This window comes from Lissotriton vulgaris, unplaced genomic scaffold (assembly GCF_964263255.1).
Source record: "Lissotriton vulgaris unplaced genomic scaffold, aLisVul1.2 SCAFFOLD_1014, whole genome shotgun sequence".
NCBI lineage: Eukaryota > Metazoa > Chordata > Amphibia > Caudata > Salamandridae > Lissotriton > Lissotriton vulgaris.
The window spans coordinates 264,560-282,856 of record NW_028253762.1 but is presented as its reverse complement, the minus strand read 5'-3'; the positions used below and the strand labels follow the sequence as shown (position 1 = coordinate 282,856).

General features: G+C 46.3%; 1 protein-coding gene across 2 annotated transcripts in view; it reads right to left on the bottom strand.

Annotated features, from left to right (window-relative positions):
* Window positions 1–245: 245 nt before the first annotated feature.
* LOC147660773 (palmitoyltransferase ZDHHC18-like) overlaps window positions 246–18,297 on the bottom strand; it is a 131,734-nt gene continuing 113,682 nt past the window's right edge. Inside the window, exons 10-11 of one of the 2 annotated variants that reach the window (XM_086951475.1) lie at window positions 1,213–1,295; window positions 535–1,074 (exon numbers count right to left, since the gene is read on the bottom strand). The gene's annotated coding sequence lies outside the window, so the exon portion shown is untranslated. Of the gene's footprint in view, window positions 1,075–1,212; window positions 1,296–18,297 lie in introns of both variants that reach the window. The other variant, XM_086951476.1, reaches the window with a different exon arrangement.

The following is an 18,297-nucleotide window of genomic DNA, read 5'->3' as shown; positions in this document are numbered from 1 at the left end:
AGTGGCAAAAGGACAGTAAAATCGCACCTATACTCTACCTGATATTAAAGTCGAGGACACCAAACTCAGTCTAAAAAAAAAGATAGGAAATTTGACAGTAAATTGAGTTTACTGCAGTCCATATGCAACTGCACCAAGGAACAACTCACCCACTCAACGTAAAAATGATCACACTGACCAGCTTGTGCAATGAAAAATACCTGTAAAGGAGTCCCACAACCAACACACAAAAATCGCAATGATGTGCTTTCCTAATTGTTTTCTTTATTATTATTCTATGGCTAGTGCTCAGAGAAAAATGCACTATCAGACAAATCACATAATGTTGCATTTCTTAGTCGTTCATATAAAAAATGTTTCAGTGCATAGAGGCTGTGGTACGTAGACGGTATTTCACAAAGAAGGAAATATGTTTGAATTGGCCTTTCATTTCCAAATTCCAACATAAACATTAGTAGGAAGTAAACGTCTTAAGAAACAAACACCCATAAAGCACTATGTCAGCACTTCTTTGTAATATTTTTAGTTCTTCGGATTAAGGAGAGTAGATGTAGAGTTGGTCAGATTACAGAAGCAGTCTCAGTGCAATTATCTTAGTGATCCGGACACCTGTTGAAATGTGTTCTGCGGGAACTCCAGCTCTAGACAATCGACAATTTGTTGTAGTTCAAGTTAAGTCTTTATGAAACATAGCAGTCGACTACAGCAGTTCAAAAAATATCCGCATTGCCAATGAATTTATGGCTGTCAAAGTGGCACCCTGAATCTTTGAAACACAGCTGGAACTTTGGTGCCAGTCTGCTGCGCTAAAGTAGTCTTGGACATGACACTAGCCACTTTATTACAGCACAAGGATCATGTGACTTTGTGATAGCAGCTTGATCCATGGAAGAATGTTCTGCAGGTTAGAAAGGCTATCCTTGGCTATGGCAAATTTCCACTTGTTACGGAAGGGAACATACAGCAGTGGAAGAGATTCAGAGTACGAGGCACAAGTGACAGCTGCATTTTCAAGCCTCCGCTGAGGGTCGCCTCTCGAGACCGAACAAATCAGGGCAACTTCCGGAAAACAAACTACAAAAGAACCAAAGAATAATTTTAATACAATAATGAAATTGGCAGTATTATGGATAAAATTGCATCTGAACTTAGAGGGTAATTTGGTTGAATTTAGAATACATCCAGTTAAAATATGGACAGATTAAATACTACCTCCTCCTTCTCCATGCCCTCCACAGTTCGCGCAAAACGGCATCCAGCAGTCCTCCACTTGGAATTATTACCCTGAAAACGACCTATCCGGCAGGGCAATTGAAGGAAAACAAAAAGGGTTAGCATGAGAGTGTGGCCACATCAAAACGGAGTCTGTGGAGTAAAACGGAAGCCACACATCATAACCAGCTGCAGCCTCACCTTCCCATGACCATTCAGGAAATAGCAAGGAGAATACAAATAGTAGGAACCTATGAGATCGTGTGCAGAAAATATCTGCATCTTCACTCTCAGATGTAAGAGAATATAAGGAGTATAGAGCAGGCTTTAGCCAGGTTACAGCATTACCTAAGCTGGTGCCCAAAAACCCTCAAGACTTGTCCTAAAGAGAATGTAAACAGGAACCTAGTCTAAGGAGTTATGGGCAAACCATGCATCCTCCTAGTTAACCAAGGGAGTCTTTAAGCTATAGAAAGCTATAAGTTTGCGGTTAGCTCATCCTACTGAGAGGGCAAACTTTTTGTGAGAAGGCTTTGCAGTCTGGAGAGCGATGATACAAGAAAACGGGGGCAATGTGCAGCCTTTATGCGTGCTGCTGCTAAACTAGTAGATTTAAGTGATAGACCAGATGGCCTTGGTGCTTGCTCTATTCCAACATCTATAGATAACCTGCGAGAAGTTAAGGGACCACTTGAGACATCATGCTCATTGCAGCAGATCTAAAGAACAGATTACCAACTCATTGTATAAACTCTGCCTGCATCTTGTTTGTGGCCTGGTCTAAAGGAACCACACTGTGTGGAGAGTGGCTTAGAAGACAATGTTACTTCCTTGCATTCCTGGCACAGCATCATAGGTATTTTCACTAAAGTCAAATGTAGAATAGTCCCACATGTGTACGGGAATATAATATATATATATATATACATATACATATCTATATATATATATATATATATAAATAAAATCTTCTAATGCTGGAGGTAAACACCTCAGTGTTGAACCATTCGGAGGCACGTCCATATATCTTGGACAGGCCCTTTTCAACAGCTTTGTTTTGCAGAATCTTTAGTATTGCGAGTAAAATATAACCTATATTGCACCATTTACGGTACAAATATGCTATATAGTAAAATCACTTGAAAACAATTGTTCTGTAAAGAAAAATACACTTACTTTGTGAAAGGCAGCAGCTGCCATTACCCAGCATGCACTGTACTGGCAGTTATCAATCGTATGAGTTTTACTGATAGTCATAAACGTAGAATAGAGGAGCAAGCATATCCCCATATAAACATGTCAATGTAGAGAGAGAAAACATGTGTAATGAAGGCATGTGGCATTTCTGTGATGAGCTTTGTGTTTGTGTGTTAACGAAAAGTGGTGTAACTTGAACCACTAATGTATCAGCTCGAGAATCTTCATGACACCAGTAATGTCTGGTAAAAGTAGGACTAGATTTCTAGTTTGCTGGTTTACATATCCCAGAAAGGGATATTCCTAACCCTAGCCCTGGATACCACTTTTCCTCTTGTAGAATGTGCTCTACATACCAGACAGAGAGGTTTGTTTTCTTATTTGGAACATGTAATGTAATTAGCTATAATACATTAAGAAATAGTCTGGAGGACAAGAAACCTGTTTACAATGGACGGTCATTCACAAAAAGACAACTTATTTTTCCTGGTGATTATGGCCTTTCCTAGATAAAAATGTAGGCCTCTTTTTAGATCTAATGAATGTATCTCTCTGATAATGGATTAGGGAGAAATACTGGGAGAGAATAGCTTGATTAACTTGATGATTACTAACAGTGTCATTGGTATTGTGAGTAGGGGAGTGTTAGGGAGCGTACAGAAATCTGTTTGAGTCACTAAAAGTGTTGCTCATCAAATATGGGTACCGCATGTTGGATCCATAGTTTGTAAGATGGGCTCCACATCAGGTGAGAGAAGCGATGGTCACGTTGGTATGAGTAGAAAGATTTTGGCGAAATGGGACTCTTGGTTAGATTCTGCTTGTTGAGGTACCAGTAAAGGGACTGTTGAGTTTGGTGATTTAAAAGATATTCTGGCTTCACAATCGCTGTGATGTTACAACCATTGGTATTTCAAGCATTGTTGTGCTGGTCTTATGTAGAGACGAGCAGTAGAAACTACAAATTTGCAAGGTGCCACGGTTCGAGGGAGAGAGGAAACATCTCTCACTGATGGCTCTGTGGTCTCTCGCAATGTATGAAATTTCCGAGAAATGGTACACTCGCTGGCCTCCAAAGAAAACACTTCTCCCATGATGATGAGAGATGCTCTTGGGTAACCCAGACTAGAACTGGAGAAGTGGTCCATTTTTTAGAAGCACGCAAAGGCCTTGTATGTCCAACAGAAAAACAGTAAAGTCAAAATTCTTTTGTACCAGACATGAAGCATGAGCTTTTAAACTGGCAAACATTTAAGTATGGGTAGATGTTGGAGGTTGGCCAAGTATATGGTGCACACTTATTTAAGCGAAGCACCCTGCACTAATCCAGGCAACCCTTATGGTGATTTTAGTAGTCTTCAACAACTATAGAAAGCTCTCCAAGTGGTCGCGGTGGAGAGCAGCCTTCAGGCTTAGTCCAGAAAGAGTGTAAAGCAGCTTGTTTTACCAGTACTAATCATATAGTGTAAGTTAAGTAAAAAAGAACCACAATAGAACAGGTAAGTAGCACAAATTTATTTTGGGGGGTGGGGAGATGGGGAGACCAAACCATATACTAATAAAGTGGAATGTGAACCATGACTGAAGTTGAGACTGGACGTAGAAAACTTAAAAGAGCCGGGGATCCAAGGAACCCCATGGAGACCGTGTGCAGATTGGAAACCACAACTGCATTCTCAATACAAGTTAATGGGGAAGTCGCGGTTGCAGTTTTCAAGAAGGACCCTTCCCAGAGGACCCTGACGAAACCCTAATAATAAATAATAATAAAACCACTTTTAGAGCGCATGGTTACACTCAAGACAGTGTGTCCCCGCGCTAAGAAATGCTACTGATCCCCAAAAAGGCCAAGGTCCGGGACTCACCTGGATCCAAGGCTACAAAGAAGCTATTATTTACGCGGGAAAAGATGGGTTTTTAATTTCAGTCTGAATCTCATTTCGGAGGGCTCCATGAGTAAATCAAGAGGAAGATTGTTCCAATGTTTACTTGCTAAAAACCGAAAGGAACCACCTCCCATCCTAGTCTTGCGAACGAGAGGAAGTTGGAACAACATCGCTTCGGCAGATCTTAGGTTTCGGGTGGGACGGTGGATAGTGAGAAGATTTCGCAGGTAACCTGGGCCTTTTCCCTGGGCAATGCGATGGGCGAAACAGAGAGCTTTAAACTTGATTCGCTCCTCTATAGGGAGCCAGTGAAGTTTAAATAATGCTGTCTTACCTGATGCTCTGCGCGGAAGGTTGAGCACCAGTCGAGCGGCAGCATTTTGGACGCACTGCAGTTGGTGAATGCCTTTTTTGCTTAGGCCTAGGAGAAGAGCATTGCCGTAGTACAGATGTGGCGTGACTAGGACATGAATAAGTGTTTTCCTGGCACTAATGAGGAGTAGGTCGAGAACTTTTCGGAGTGTTTTAAGTATTCCAAAGCATTTTCCCGTGATTTTACTAATCTGATGCTTAAAGGAAAGCTCCGCGTCCATCATGATTCCTAGATTTCTGACGGACTCTGCCGGGAAGGGAATTGCCCCTAATTCTGTTGGCCACCAAGCCTGCGACCAGGCAGGGGGGATTTACCAACCACTAGCAATTCTGTTTTGTCGCCGTTAAGGCGCAGGCAGTTGTTGTTCATCCACCCTGCCACAGAAAGCATGCAGTTGGAAAAGTTAGTGGCGTCCTCTGCCTGATTGTGAGTGAGTCCAATTATTAGTTGGGCATCGTCAGCGTATGTGACGATATCCACCCCAAAAGCTTCCACAATATGAGCTAGGGGCTCCATATATAGATTGAACAGTGTAGGGCTCAAACTGGAGCCCTGTGGAACCCCATGTCTGAGCTTTCGAAGGGAAGATTTATGAGGGGGGCAGTGCACCTGAAAGCTCCCGTTTTCTTAAAAGGATTTTATCCATTCCAATGCTGATCCCTCAACTCCCATGTCTGAGGCGAGACAGCAGCGTCGAGTGCAGCACGGTGTCAAAAGCTGCACTAAGGTCTAATAAAACCAACGCTGCCGTCTGCCCCTCGTCTGCTAGTTGTCTCAGACATTCTGTGGTGAAGAGAACCGCCGACTCTGTAGAATGGCCAGCTCTAAACCCTGACTGTGTGGAATGGAGAAGGAAATTCTCCTCAACAAATTTCATGAGTTGTTTGTTCACTACCTTCTCCACCACTTTCCCACAGAAAGGAAGGAGGGAGATAGGGCGGAGATTTTGTAGCTGGGATTCAGAAAAGGGGGTGGTGATGAACAGAGCGTCTGAATTAAGCAGACCACTCTTACCCAGTCCAAAGATCAGGGCTTGATCCATCACCGTTATTTATCTCACTGCACCATCCCAGCTCAGAACCTGGCTATATGCAAATCAGTCTGTCCCTGGCCCAGTGCATCATGGGAACAGGGCAGACTAAACTACCAAGCCAATTCTTCACCAGAAAGGAGACAAGCTACCGGGGACCGGTTTCTGGCATTTCAGCCGTCTTCGGCCCGGCTTGCTTGAATCCTGATGGTGCAGTGAGAAAGGGACTCATGTCTGAGTATACCCTGCCACACCTATAGTGGCCAAAAACGATTCAGAAAAGGGGGTGGTGATGAACAGAGCGCACTAAGGTCTAATAAAACCAACGCTGCCGTCTGCCCCTCGTCTGCTAGTTGTCTCAGACATTCTGTGGAGAAGAGAACTGCCGACTCTGTAGAATGGCCAGCTCTAAACCCTGACTGTGTGGAATGGAGAAGGAAATTCTCCTCAACAAATTTCATGAGTTGTTTGTTCACTACCTTCTCCACCACTTTCCCACAGAAAGGAAGGAGGGAGATAGGGCGGAGATTTTGTAGCTGGGAGATATGCATGGTAGATGTAAGGTTAGAGAGTCACCCCACCCATGGATACCAAAGGAACCAGGATTTCTACACCAGTGAAGCTGGGTGCATCAGTGTGAAGTGAGGTCGGAAACCACTGTAGACCGCACTAGAAGATTTCAGGTGAAAGAACCTGGAGGAATCAAGGTGTGGATTCCTGCAACCACAGGGGACGGAGTCTATGCCACTCGAAGGGACAAGAAGGCACAGAAGACCAATGAGCACCGATGAACGAAGATGCAGGAGAGTTGATGGCGCCCTTGTAACTGCAGTTATGAGGACCAGGCGACGCTGTGGAAGACAAGGAGCCGCTCACAAGCTGTCCCACGTCGGAAGTTGAGAGCCAGTGGGTCGTTGTCCGGCAGCCTTGGCAACAAGCCTTGGCAGGAGCAACAGACGAAGAAAGCGAAGAAAGTGCAGTGTCGGGCCCAGCAAGGTCCAAGGGACTTCCAGAGTGCAGGCGAGTCAAAGCAGACCCGAGAAAACAGGGGAGCCCACTATAGTCAAAGAAGACCCTCAAGAGGACCCGCAGGCTGAAGGCACAGAAGCCACAAGAGGCCCTCGAGCAGCTCACCAAGAATGCAGGCCCACAGTGTAGATGATGTGGTGAGGACGAAGACCTTGGTAGCAGGAGATGCTGGAAAAGAGAGTCAACAAACTTGGGCAATGGCAAGTCGACACGGTGCACAGGGGTACTGCTTCACTGGTTCCGACGAGGGATATGGACTTCAAACTTACTGAGAAGACAGTGAAGGCCTCGAGGCAGTGGCAGATCCAGCACCTGTGTTGCTGAGCCTTTCGAAGTCCAAAGGACGTTGGGAACAGCAGACCGGTCATCTCAGTTGTGGTGCCTGCATATGCAGGAAAGTGACTCCTTCTCTCCAAGGAAGACTCCTTTGCTTGTCTTGGATGCCCACTGGCCTGGAGAAGAACCTGTATTGAGCACAGATGACGCAAAAGACTGGCAGGACAATGAGACAAGTTGCTGCAGGAGTCTTCCAGATGCAGTCTCGGTTCCCAAAGCGAAGTCCAACGTGCCCAGATGGTCAGATATTAAGTGGTTTCAGACCTGAATCTTGTCCCACGACGAATCTGAAGAGCCACCCACAGGTAAGCCCTTAAGTACCAGAGGGAAAGGGTTGAGATGATTCAGGGATCCCTCCCAGAGGAGAGGCTGGACAGAGGGGAGGATACTCCCATGTCCTTTGTCCAGTTTGCCACAGAGCAGGAGCCAACGGATCTCTGAACTGGTTTCAACTGGAGTATGCAAGGAAGGCACCAAATGTGCCCTTCAAAGCAGTCCGGTGGTGCTGGCAAGTGCCCCTACCCCAGCCCAATACACTAAGGTCTGGGAGGTGGTTACACCTCCCTGTGAATGGAAGCCTATTGTTCTACGTTCCTCTGCTCGAGCCTGGCTCAGCAGCAGGAGGGCAGAATCGGGTCTGTAACCGGCAGTAGCACTTGCTTGCTCTAAGACCCTGAAAGGCTGGTACCGGGCATACAGGGGGTCTCCCCAGGGGAGTGTCCCCCAGTACATGGGATTCTACATCCAACCAATCCTGGAATTGGTGTAGGGGTCAGATTCCAACATGTTTGATATTAAAAGTGACCGGATTCGGTGCATCCAATATATAGTTGGACATCTCGTAATTGACTTGCTGTCCACTATATGTCTAAATGGTTGCCCGCACATACAAAGCAGGGAGAATCTACTCCTAGTTTGTAGGGGTGTCCTGCTCATGCAGGGCACCCTCCCACTTATAACCAAGCACCCTGCCTTCAGGATTGAAAGGCCTACCTTAGAGGTGACTTATAGTTTTTAAGCCGAGTGACCTCAGAAATAAGGAAACATATCTGGTGAGTGGTGCTAGCACCAGCTCACGCAAGCTGCAATGGCAAACCTATAGTCACAGTTTGAGTTGTCACTCATGGGTGGCATAATACATGCTGCAGTTCATGGGAGACTTCTGTTGTATCCTATGCCCAGGGTACCTCAGTACCGTATACTAGGGACTTAGAAATGTACTCCAGTTGCCATTTAGGAAAGTACCAAAGTACTTACCATAGTCCAATTTAGGGAGAGAGCACAGTGAGTGGGGTCCTGATTAGCAGGATCCCAGTCAGACTAGTCAGAGAAAAAAGAATGACAACAGCAAAAAGTGGGGGTAACCATGAAAGCAGGTCCTACTTCCCTACAGTAGATACACATTTTGCACTGGTAGGCGGCAACTACTGCCATGAATTAGGAGAATGTTCTTGGTGCCGGTTTGATAGTAGTAGCTTGTGTTGGTAGTGAGTTTTGCAAACAAGGAAGAAGAGAAATGTCCTGTGCTTTTTCAGTTTAGTCCAATTTTATTAATGGTAGACACTGGTCTTTAAAACATACATCTTAATTGAAACCTTAAATTAAACAGCCCCCGCTTCTCCACACCCCCTCCAGGCTTCTGAACCAGGCACTAATCCCAGTACACCAACATTTAATTAGTAAAATATCTACTCCCCATACACCCCAACTTTAGAAAGACTAACATACTCCAAGCCAAGCCTCTGGTATCACTAAACCAAGCATATTTTTAATTGGGAGTGGGTGGCTACCAGACCAGTGCTGAGAAAACACTTTCACAGTGATTGCCTTTTGCTTGTTGAAAGTGACACTGTAACGTGATTTAATTCAGAAGAACAAGTTACTTACCTTCGGTGACACCTTATCTGGCAGAGACATGATCTAGCCGCAGATTCCTTACCTTTGAATTTCCCAGGTGTCAGACTGGACCCAGAAGATTTTTCTTCAAGCACTACTCCTGCACGTCAGCAGGTGGCATTGATTAGCTCCACATGACGTCGGTGGTCGAGCTGGAAGTGGCGTTCATATCACCTATATAGGTGCCACCTCAGCACGCTTTCCACGACGTTCCACCCCAGAAACGCAAAGCCAATTAAAGTGCTGACACTGGTGTGTTTTTAACAACTAGGGCCCTGAAAGGGAACAGCCCTGACCCTACTTGTCCACATCCTAGTGAGGATGGATGGGTTCATAAGGAATCTATGGCTAGATCAGGATTCTACCAGATAAGGCTTTACCAAAGGTAAGTGACTTGTTCCTCTCATAGAGACATCTAGCCACAGATTCCTTAACTTTGAATAGTTTCCCAAGCAATGCCATCCCCAGAGGTGGGACTAAAGACAAATCTACACTCGGAAGTCCTGCAAGACTGAGCGGCCAAAATGGCTGTCCCTGCAGACTTGACTATCAAGGCAGTAATGTTTGGTGAACGTGTGCAGGGATTCCGTTGCTGCCCGAAAGATATCCAGGCCTGGGACTCCACATTGCAAAGCAGTGGTAGCGGCATTAGCTCTAGTGGCATTAACTCACAAGACTTCAGGAGGCTGCTTCTTGGTCAGAGCATGACAAACTTTGATGCTGAGAACTATCAACCAGAAGATGATCCTCTTCAGCACAGCATGACCTTTCTTCACTCCAACATACCCCACAAAGAGTTGGTCGTCCACCCGGAATTCTTTTGTGAGGTCAAGGAAGAACAACGCGCTTTTTGGGTACAGGTGGTGGAGACGCTCCTCTTCTTTGGAGGAATGAGGAGCGTAGAATGTGGACAAGGTGACAGATTGCCCTACATGAAATGGAGTCGCCACTTTAGGAAAGAAAGAGGCCCTAGTGCAAAGCACCAATTTGTCAGGGAATATTGCGAGAAAGGGAGGTTTGGACGATAGAGCCTGTAGCTTGCTCACCCTCCAGGCAGATGCGATTGCCACTACAAAGGCAGTTTTGATGGTGAGCATACAGAGGGGGCAATTATGCATAGGCTATAAGGGAGACCACATTAGGAAAGTGAGAACCAAATTAAGGTCTCACTGAGGCAGAATGAAAGGGACAGGTGGGAATATATGTACAGGGGCTTTCAGGAATCTATGTACAGTAGGTAATTTAATTAGGCACGTTTGGCCGGGCAGGTTCAGGAAGGCAGACAAAGCCGAAAGATACCCTTTCAAGGTGCCCAGAGCACAGCACTACTGGGTTAGGGTCAAACTAAAACGCAAAATACCAGAAAGGGAAGCATAAAGACTGTCATTAGACTTTTTTGTACAATATTTTACAAATTTGCTCCACTGGCAGGCGTATAGAGTCAGAGAAGGGACAGCTGAATGCCAGGTTTGGGTGGAGAACCTTCCTCTGCTGCTGCGACAGAAGATCTGCACAAATAGGCAGCCTGATTGGAGGATCAATGCTCTTGCGGAGATGCTCGTGATACCAGACTCGGTGCCCTGTCCAGCGCCACAAAAATACCTTTGGCACAATTGTTTCTGATCTTCTTGAGAACTCTGGAAAGGAGTGGTATGGACAGAAAGGCATACAGGAGGCCTGAGCTCTACTTAAGACAAAAACAGACTTAGAGAGAGCGGCCTTGGAAACTCCTGCATGCCAAACTGCTGACATTGCGCGTTCTCTGCGAAGATCTAACCAAGGCTCTCCCCCCTGTTGAAAGTTTCTGCTACCTCCAGGTGGAGATGTCATTCATGATCTGCTAGGCATCGACAACTGAGTGTGTCTACTCTGGTGTCCAGGGAACCTGTCAGGTGTTGAACCACCAGGGATATGCCCTGCTGTTCCAGCCATGTCCAGAGACGCAGATCCTCTTGACAAAGTCTACAACCCCACTCAGCCCCATTTTTTGCAGTACCACATGGCAGTGGTGTTGTCCGTGAATACTTGCACTAGCCTTCCTTTGATGAAGGGAAGAAAGGCTTTCAATGCTAGTCGGATCGCACGCATCTCCAGCATGTTGATAGCAAGTCCGGATTCAGCCGGCGTCTTGATCTCCGCTCTCATAGATGGCCGCCCCATCCTAAGACTGAAACATCTGTCATTATTGTGATATCTGGTTGGGGAAGTGAGAAGAGTGTGCCGCAGTTCATCAGCCACCACTGCCGGTCTTGAACAGTTCCCTCGGAGATCTGGACCATGTCCGGGAGATTCCCCCGATGCTGCGCCCACTGCAACTTCAGGTCCCACTGCAGAACCTGCCTATGCCATATGGCATGTGTAACTAGCAGGATGCAGGTGGCCATGAGGCCTAGCAACCTCAGAGTCATTCTCACTGAAATCCAGGATAAAGGCTTAAACATTGGTATCATAGCCTGATCATACTGGACTTCCCATTTGGAAGGATAAGCCCGAAACGGCACTGTATCCAAACTGCATAGATGAGGAGCGTCTGAGAGAGCGTCACGTGGACTTCGGCAAGTTGACAGTGAAACCCAGCAAATGCAGGAGGTTCACCGCAATCTTGAGGTGGGAGACTACAGCCTAGGCACGACCGCCTTCAGCAGCCAGTCAGCGAGATAGGGGAAGAGGGGTGGGGGTGATGGGGTGGCTATTAACCCTTTATCTGCACAGATGAGTTGCGACCACTGCCTTCACCTTGGTGAACACTCTAGGGGCACTGGTAGGGCCAAAAGGGAGCACAGTCAAATGCTTGTGGCATACCCTAAACCACAGGTAGCGCCAATGGGCAGGTAGGACAGGAATGTGGAAACAGGCATCCTGCAAGTACAATCTTACCATACAGTCTCTTGGATCCAGACCCAAGCTAGTCTGAGCATTTTGAATTTTTCTTTTTGAGAAGTAGTTGAGGCCTTGTAGGTCTAGGATAGGACAAAGACCCTTGTTCTTTTTCTGGACCAGAAAGTAGCGGGAATAGCAACTACAGCCTACTTCTGGCCCCAGAACCCTCCTTTGGCCAAGAGAGCCATGACTTCCTCACGAAGTAAAAATAACTGATTCTCCGTCGACCTCAGATGAATGAAAGGCTGAGTGGACCCACCGGGATTCGAACCTGTGACCATAAAGTCGAACACAGGCCCTTGCAGTAGATTCATTAGTCCATTGAGCCGATAGAGATAGAGATATCTCAAACACGAACCAGCATAGAGAGGCAAATTAATTTATTTTGACGCATTTAGAGTACCATGTACCCTTGGTCACAAGTCACTTTGGAAACATTTCTCGCCATTTTTAAATGCAAACCTGGTGAGTCATTGTGCTCCAACCATGTGATTAATAAACATTAATAAAATACTTAACATGTGTAAAGCACCCTCAAGTCTGTTTTCTTAGCATTATATCACCATCTCATTAAATATTCCTGCATAAATGCAATGGTAATTTAAAACTATAATGCATCTTATAATATATTTAATAGTTGTAAAACCAGATATACGAAGTTTAAATATATATACAAATAAATATGACCAAGACCTAAAACTCTGTCCTTCACATATAGTAAATAACGCTTATAAAATTCAATAAATATTTATAAACAAATCTTTTGAAAATCACAGTATAAGGGGGTCAAGGGCTATGCAAAAATGCGTAATACTGTAAACAGTAAATAAATCTATTTTCTATTTGCAAACAGTATGTATATATATTTTTGTTTTATATATATATATATATAAATATATATAAATATATACACACATTCTCAGAAAATACATAAGAATCCCCCAAGTCAAATGTTTTGACAAGCTGCAGTTGGCCCTTTCCTGATGCAGACAGCAGTGCCATAGGCTGGTACTAGAGGTCCCTGAAGCCAAACACAGGCCCTTTCTTTAGCAGACTGCAGTACATTAGGATTAGGGCTCCTGGTTTTATGTTATTTTTTTTTTAACATTTTCGTCTGTATTTATCCATATTTCTTTTTGGGATTTTTTTTTGTTGCAAGCGAAAAAAGAAGCTACAGCTAGTATTTTTCCATATTTATTTAAATAGACAATGCACACTTTAACTCGGTTGTTATAGATATATATATATATCTAAACCGATAAGTCTAAATGCTGCAATGTGGTTCATATTTTAATTCCAATATTAAAGCTGGTCTGTCAAACACTTTGAGGTGTCAATGACCTGTTCAACTCTGCTGTGTCTACCTCCAAAATTATTATATGGATATATATATATATGTGTGTGTATATTGTAGATGTATGGATATTTTATTTTTTGGGGTGTCCAGAGGTTTCTGCATGCAGATGGGACTATTGTACATTTATGACCATGTTGAGAATAGTATGATGCATAGTAACTACATTGTCTGGACCACTCAATGAATTGAAGGATCACAAAGTAGTATTTTCTTTCCCCCAAATCCTGTTAAACGATCACAACACCTTTTCTGAAGCAAGCAAGCAATAGCAGGTGGCCAACCCACTTAAGTCAAACTATTTCCGCTTTCCTTCGGAGGTCTTAGGCAATTTTGATTGTATAGGTAAAAGGCAGTTTACTGAACGTTACTTGCATCCAACAGGAAAATGCTCATGGTATTGGCTTGTGCCCGTTCATCTCAGGCACTGTTCCGCCTCAAAGGTCATCCCATAATGTCAGATTCCTTCATGCTGTACTTTTCAAGTCAGAAACGGCACACAGAATAAAAACATTCACACTCAAAACAGAATTAATTTGGAAGGAAATTTGAAGAGATGAACAGCCAAGCTTGATGAATCTAGAAGATCTTGGCTCTGACTACAACGGAGTGCGAAGTGTGCAGAAGGGCAATCCACCTCAGTGCACAATGGGATTACTAGGTACACACCACTGCACTGTGTTAACAAGGATACTACCAGGAATGACCTCTTTCCGATCATATTTCCATCCTCTTACAATTCACATGACAGAGGTCTGTTCTAACTCTAGAATTTAGTATCAGCCTATTTCAGGCACCGGCTTTACACTCACTTAAGCACCTTTAAGTTGAAACGGATGAGTTACTTACTTCGGTAACAATATATCTGGTAGAGACACAGTCTAGCATCAGATTCCTTAACTTAGAATATCCCCAGGCGTCAGACTGGATCCGGAAAACGTTCTGCAGCAGCACCTCTGTGCGCCGGAGGAGGGGCGCCCTGATGTCGTCCTCGGACGTGACGTCAGCAGAGCCAAATATGCCCCCCCCTCCTTTTCGGTGGAAAAACATTTCCGCGCCACAATGCTGAGTCACCACCAAAAACAGAGTATAGGAACAGTGTGCGTAAAGAATGAAAAAGGAAAATGAATGGTGAAAACAGCACCTTAAAGGATAGTGCAAGGCATTGTGTACTGCAAATGAACGAAGGGAAGAGCATATTACCGCTCTAAGATGCAACCCCGCAAAAGCGAAGGCTAACCCTCCCCGGAGGCAGACGACAATGTGAAAAAACATCATGGCAGACGAAAGAAATCTGCAACCACAATATATAACCAAGAAGGACAACAAGTCAGGAACACATGACCAAAGAAAATCCACCACAAGACGGCACCAGAAAGTAACGTCATATCCCCAGTAAGAGACCTATAGTTGGAGGCAGATCCAAAAGACTTCAAGCCAATGGACCGCAGGGGAGGTAAGAGACCCTAAGGCGATGGAGAAGGGGATAGCGAGGGTGGAGAAGCGTTAGCAGATCCCACACTGGACAACCCAGTGCATATAGCTGTAAAAGGGACACATGACATGGGCATACCGTCCAATCACAAGAATGGGGAGGAGCAGAGCAAGCAAAACAGAATGTAGTATTCTGTGTAGGAGTGAAGTGAAAGACTGCACCCCGCAGAAAGACAAAGCCACCCGGAGGGAGATGCATGCAGAAAACCCAATCTGAAAAGGTCCTAGCAGAACAGGGAGGATGGGCGGGCGTTAAGGACTGTGTCTCTACCAGATACATCGTTACCGAAGGTAAGTAACTCGTCCATCTGATACACCTCTAGCTGCAGATTCCTTAACTTAGAATAGATACCAAAGCCATACCCACAGAGGTGGTGGGTCTGCAACCGAACCCTACCAAGTTTCCAAGAGAACTTAGCAGTCAGCACGGTGACTGAACACGGTGGGGACCGCAAGCCAGCGCAGCCACACAAGACTACGAAGCCCTGAAAAGAGCAGGAAACAGTGGGAGGTCAAGGCACCACAAGCTGTTAAAGAACAGCACGAACACCTCGTATGTAGATGCGGGTTGAGAGAAAGGAAGCATAAGCTAGAACTGTTGGTGCGGAAGTGAGAGTTCATGGCTTTACAAGAGGAGGAACGGAGCCTAGGCTTTGATAGATCTGCAGGATCCGATGTGTCGACTGCAAGTAAAATCCAGAGATAAACTGGCATGACTGGGTCAGCGCATACCTGTCCAGTATGCACAACAGTGGAAAAAGGACACTGTCGAACCCGCACCAGGCAAAATACGTGGGACAGCAGTGACAGGATGCTGACCCATGGCCAGCAAGTGTCAGTAGCACCAGAAACACAAGAAACTCCAGCACACAGACGCCCTGTCACAAGACATGTGAGAGGGCTGACTGCAACAAGCAGAAGCACCCAAAACAGACCTACAGTAAAAATGATAGGCATGTGTTAGACAGGAACACACCTAAGCATACTGTGTGGGCGCTAGAGCCACACGAAGCATAGGAAAAAACCCTGTAGGGTAGCAGGAGCAGCCCAGACCTGAAGCAAGCATTAGCAAGCAGGCTATCGGTAAAAAGGGGTTATATGTCAAGCTGGACACCCACACAAGAGCTCGTAGAATGAGCAGACCAGGGCGAACGTGGCCTGTGCAATTCCGCTGTTCGAAGAGCGCAGAGCAGATATAGATTACGAAGATAACGTAAAAAGCTGTGTTACATAACACAAGACTATGGTACACAAAAAGTACAAATAGTCATGCGGAAGCAGAATTGGACAGGACAAAAGACCGGACCTGTAAGCAACATCAGGCACCCGCCAGAGAGGAGTCACGGTCCCCCGCTTGACAGATGAGGAGATTGAGCCAAACTCGATAGTGGAAACAGGCAGGACCAAGCTAATGGCCCAGGGACTCAAAGAGCGAATATCCTGAAGAGAACACTACCCTTGAGAGTGTTACAGCAGGAACCCAAAGTAGAAGTGTGGAAAACACCTGTGCAGAAGCAGCAGGAAAAGAGGAAAAAGCTCCTGTTGGGGAAGTGCCCAGAATGGAGGGCACAAGGCCATGTACAGCATAGACGTACATGGCCAAGATGCCACCTTTAAGAACATGACCAGACATGGCTTAAGTACAAGAGATCATTACCCAACCCGAAGAGGGGAGGGTGGAACCAGTACCGCAGAAGCGGAGGAAAAGAACGTAAACACCCTATGATAGCGAATCATATGAGGGTGCACTCCCAGTACGTGCTAACACTAAAGAAGTGTGCCGCACAGCCGCTCCGCCTTGGCGTTAAACGATGATAGGGCGGAAGCCGTGGTAGAACTGTGTCTGAAAGGAACAGAACAAAGGCCCCAAGGGACAGTAGCTGGCTAATAGAGGGGCAGCCAACATGGACAAAAAGGAGCACAGGGATGCTGAAAAATGCCCCCCTGAAGGGCAGGCAAGGCAGAAGCCGCACGGTAAGAAACCTAAAATGATGGGTCGAAAGAGTACAGACAACCAGAGACCACAACCTGAATTGAAAATGCAATAGATAAGATAGACGCCAACCTGTGGGTCATACAGCAGTAAGAGAGAAGATAGAGTGATCCACAGAAGATCTTCTGGTAGGAATACTCCACAGGAGCATACCAAGCCTTCCTCGTAGGAAGGCAGCTACACAGCCACTAAATACTTCAAATTGGGTAAATCTGAACGCTGATGAGGGAGCCTCCCCTGGAGCCAAGCTCATAGACAGAGGACTTCAAAGAAGGCCGAACCAGCTGACCTGCTGTACCAACCAAGCTAAACATGGGGGAGTATCCGGCCTGACCATTTCGGTATTACGTTATGAACCCAGGGTCATAAACAAAGAAGGCAACACCACCTACCAAGAAAAAGCAACATAAAGCCAAACAGCGTGTGACAAAGACAGGCCACAAGGTCTAGAAAGCCGGGCCATAAGGGCTAGCAAATCACAGGAGACCAGACATGAGGCGGGAGAGCGCCGAATCTGCGTGAAAACCAAAAAGGTACACACCATTGAATGGCTGATCCCGCAAAGTGTCCCGAACGTTCTCGGGAAAACAACTATCGCGCAGCCACGAATGGCAGTGCAAAGCAACCGACCAGGCCATTGCTCTACTAATAGAGTCATTAGTATCCAGGGGCGATCGAATGGAATATTGTGGCAATCCGCGGCCATCAAGAAGATGATTCAAGTCAGCTCAGGGCACTTCTGGGAGAGAAGGAAGAAGGAGCTCAACCAAGTCCCATAAGGCAAAGGAAGCACATGCAAACACAAAAGACGTGTTTAAGGCACGGATGCCCGCACTGGTGGAGGCAAAAATATTGCGCCCACATACCTCCAGCCAGCAGAGCGAAAGAAGGCTGCAAGGCGAAAGCCACCTGGACAACGAGACCCTGAGCCCTAGGGTGAAGGGACAAAAACTGGATTGTCTGGGGCCAGGCGATGCCGCCGGAGTCGAATGACGCTGGGACAACGTCCGCTGGACGTCGAGAACCTCAAAAGGGGAGGAAATCCAGGGGCGGATGGACAGCAACTTGACCTCAACCAGCGGGTAGGAAGGAGATTGACAGGGCATTGAACTCTGTGCCGCAGCCAGCGTGAGCGTAGGAAGCCGCACAGGGCTATGCGCCGACTGGACGGGCGGGCAAGACTGATTACTGGGATGGCCCTCCGGCTGTGTCCCGTTGACGTCGTATCGACTTCGGGGTTGGAGTCGACGCACTCAGCAAGTGCCGAGGACGAAGCCACTGGCGAAGACCGTCATGAGTGCCTTTCTCCTCTGTGGGAACAGTAGGCACCCAAAGGAAGACTGGAGAGCCTTTGAATAGGCCTCCATTTGGGACCTTGTTGCTCCGACACCAGGAAAGGGTGGGTATAGAGGAGACGACTGCAGGGCGCCATTGCCTGGCAAGGACTGAGAGCAGTGGGCCCCTGTGTAACATTTTCTTGAGGAAGACCTCTGTGACTTACGCTTGTGCTTACCAGTCTTCGAACGGCGTCCGCGGGAACGGCCCGATCCCTAGAGGGAGATTGGCGGCGTGAAGGTGCAGGACTGAACATCCGGGCGGCAGGCAGCTTCATACGAC